This window comes from Carlito syrichta, unplaced genomic scaffold, assembly GCF_000164805.1.
Source record: "Carlito syrichta isolate Samal-C Ts95f unplaced genomic scaffold, Tarsius_syrichta-2.0.1 Scaffold311717, whole genome shotgun sequence".
In the NCBI taxonomy this organism is placed as follows: Eukaryota; Metazoa; Chordata; class Mammalia; order Primates; family Tarsiidae; genus Carlito; species Carlito syrichta.
This window is the reverse complement of record NW_007255813.1, coordinates 177,635-181,574: the sequence shown is the minus strand read 5'-3', so window position 1 is coordinate 181,574 and position 3,940 is coordinate 177,635.

Below are 3,940 nucleotides of genomic sequence, written 5' to 3'. Positions count from 1 at the left end.
GAGCATGTCACTGTACTCCAGCCTGAGCGACGGAGTGAGACTCCAACTCAAAAGAAAAAATAAGTGATAACTCTAGATACAGCTTCTACCAGGAAACACAGGGCAATAGCATTGGGAACTTTCTAAGGACATAAAAAGCACTAATTACAAAGAAAAAATGATAAACTGGACTTCATCGAAACTAAAAACCTTTGCTCCTAAAAGCAAAACAAAACAAAACAAAAAACGCCATTAGGCAAGCCATAGATAGGAGAGAATATTCATAACACCTGTACATATATCTGAGAAAAAGCTTTGTATCCAGAACATATAAAGGACTCCTACAACTCAATAATAAAAAAGACAAAAACAAATTGCTTGTTCCTACTTGAGCAGCTATTTTTTAAAGATTACATACAGATGCCAGTAAAATATGTTAAAAGGTTTAATATAATTAGTCACCAGGGAAGTGCAAATTAAAACTAAAATGAGATACCACCATACATCTACTTGTATGGTAGATAGCAGACATTACAAAATGAAACAAAAAATGTTGACAACTGGAACTCTAATACATTGCCAGTCAGAGTATAAGATGGTACAGCCACTTTGGAACTTGGTTTGGTAGTTCTTTTATACATAAACCTCATGACCCAGCAATAACACTCCTAGGTATTTATATAATGATTTTTTTCATAATAGTCAAAAATGACCCAGCTTTTTCTAGTTTGTCTCTTCACTTTAAGTGTATACATAAGGAAATTTTAGTATGTGTAAACAGCTATTGAACACTGCTCAGCAATAACAAGGAGCAAACTACTAGTATGCAGTACACAGCAACGTAGATGAACCTCAGAAACATCATGGTGAGTAAAAGAAGTCAGACACAACATAGCACATATTTCCTTATTCCATTTATATGAAATTTCAAGAACAGGCAAATCTAGTCAACATGTGGTTTATGAGGATGGATTGAGTGGTAAGGGCCACAACAGATCCTTTTAAGGTGATGAGCATGGTCTATATCTTACTAATAGTGTGGGTTACACAAGTGTGGGGCTTTGTCAAAACTGATCAAACTGCCCATTTATGATCTGCTCATTTCTCAGAATGTAAATTATTTTAAAAGTTAACAAAACCATGTTCTCAGGAGCAACAAGCTTAAAACAGCAGAGTCAGTGTTCCAGGTCAGTTCAAACAGCCAGATCAAAACAGCAAGTTCAGGATTTGAAGAATCCCTGCAAATTAGAAAATGCACAAAATACTATAGAAAAACATACAAAGGATTTTTATTAGATAACTCACAAATAAGGAAATATAAATGGCTAAAAGAAAGGGACAGAGGACTATGAGCACCATTTCATAAGTTTACTGTCCGATCAGAAGTTTTCCTCAGGGTATTGCTTGTTCCTACTTAATATTATTTTTCTCTTGGGTTGGTTGTCTTTTTCTTTCTAATTCGAGATATATCAGTTATATGAGTAGCAAATAAGCTTCTCTTAGATGGTGGCTTGCCTTTTCACATGGTATATCATGTCTTTGTTATATACAGGTTTTAATTTTAATATAATCAAAAGTAATCATTTTTTTGTGATTAGTGCTTACTTGGTTTGGTTTAGAAAAATAGTTCTTTATTCAAATATCACTAAACAGTATGTTATATTTTTCCTAATAATTTTATAATTTTTTCACCACCTGGAAATTGTATGTAGAATGTAATTTGGATTATTTTGACCCACCTGGAAATTGTATGTAGAATGTAATTTGGATTAATTTTATCTGTTTCCTTGTGGACAGTCTCTTGTCTTGGAACCATTCAAGCTATCCTTTTCCTGTAATTTAATTGCATCCATTGTCATATATAAATGATTTTAATTCTGGGTCCTCTGTTCTATTTATTTACCTAAGTGTCTGTCTCTGGGCCAATCCCACACTATTAGGTTTTCTGGAATTCATTCCCTTTCCTGCACGTACGGATACGTCAACCCTCCGTATTTATGGGTTCCACATCCGTGGATTCAACCAACCTCAGACTGAAAGTATTGGGGGAAAATCATTTTTACAAAGTTCCAAAAAACAAAATTTGAGTGTGCCCTGCACTAAGTACTACATTGCATTCATGTGAACAAAATGATGTGCAGGTTTTGTTTTAGGTATTATAAGTAATCACTACAACATTGCATCTTCCCAACAATAAATGCGTTTTATCTTTCCACCTATTACTATGTTCTTCAAGAAAGTTTTAAAGTTTTATTGATAAAAGTCTTATGTATCTTTTGTTAGACTTACTCCTCAGTACCTTGCATTTTATTGTTGCCATTGAAAAGTGTATTTTTTTTAAAAAACTATTTTCTAAATTTTGTTGCTGGTGAATAGCATACAATTGATTTATTAAATGTGTATGAAATTTATTTATTTATTTTGAGTTGGAGTCTCACTCTGTCGCCCAGACTAGAGTGCAGTGGCACGCTCCTGGCCACCGCAGCCTCCTCCAGCTGGGCTCAGGCGATCCTCCCACCTCAGCCTTCCAAGTAGCTGGAATTACAGGCGTGCGCTACCGTGCCCAGCTAATTTTTTATTTATTGTAGAAACGAGGTCTCTCCAGGTTGCCTGGCTGGTCTTGAACCCGCGGACTCAGGCAATCCACTTGCCTCGGCCTCCCAAAGTGCCAAGATTACAGGCTGAGCCACCAAACCTGGCTTAAATTTATTAATACTTATTGATGCTATTAAATGTACTTGTTTTGCACTCAACAACCTTGATGGACTCTTCTTTCTAGTAGTTTATAGCTTCATTTGTATTTCTTATTTTTTCTTTCTAATCTTTATAACTTTTATTTCTTTTTTTTTTTTTGAATTGGAGTCTCACTGTTGCCCAGACTGGAGTGCAGTGACCGCTCCCAGCCACCGCAGCCTCGACCTGCTGGGCTCCAGCGAGCCTTCCGCCTCAACCTTCCAAGTAGCTGGAACTACACGCGTGTGCTACCACGCCCGGCTAATTTTTTTTATTTATTGTAGAGATGAGGTCTCGCCTGCCCAGGTGGGTCTCGAACCCGCAGGCTCAGGCAATCCACTCACCTCAGCCTCCCAAAGGCGCAGGATTACAGGCTGAGCCACCGAGCCTGGCAACTCTTATTTCTTTTTCTTGTCGTATTACACTTGCAAAAATCTCTTGTACAATGCTGAATAGAAGTGGCTATAGAAGATATTCTTATTGTGTTTCTTATCTGAAAGGGAATGCTTTCAATATTTGATCATTATACATAATTTTTGCTATATGTTCTTTGGTAGTTTTTTTTTTTGAGTTGTAGTCTCACTCTGTCACCCAGACGGGAGTGCAATGGCCGCTCCTGGCCACCGCAGCCTCGACCTGCTGGGCTCCGGCGATCCTTCCGCCTCAGCCTTCCATGTAGCTGGATCTACAGGTGTGTGCTACCACACCCGGCTAATTTTTGATTTGTTGTAGAGATGAGGTCTCATCAAGTTGCCCAGGCGGGTCTCGAACCCGCGGGCTCAGGCAGTCCACTCACCTCGGCCTCCCAAAGTGCTGAGATTACAGGCTGAGCCACTGAGCCCGGCCAAAAAGTTTTTCTACATTTATTAAAATGATCAAAGGTTTTCTTCTTAAGCCAATTAATATAGCAAATCTTATGAAAAGATTTTCTAATTGTAATCATCCTTGCATCCGTTGGATGAATTCACTTGGTAATGGTGTATTTTTAACAAACATTTCCGGTACCAGTTGCCAAATGTTTTATTTAGGATTTTTGCATCTATATTTAGAAGTGACATTAATCTTTATCTTTCCTTTCTCATGCTGTCCTTATCTGATTTGCCATCAGAATTGTGATACTTCATGGAATTAGGTGGGCAATGTTCCCTCATTTTATAGTCACAGGAACATTTTGTAAAAGACAATGGTGATCTGTTCTTTGAAGTCTGAGTCCACCGGTAAAACTGTC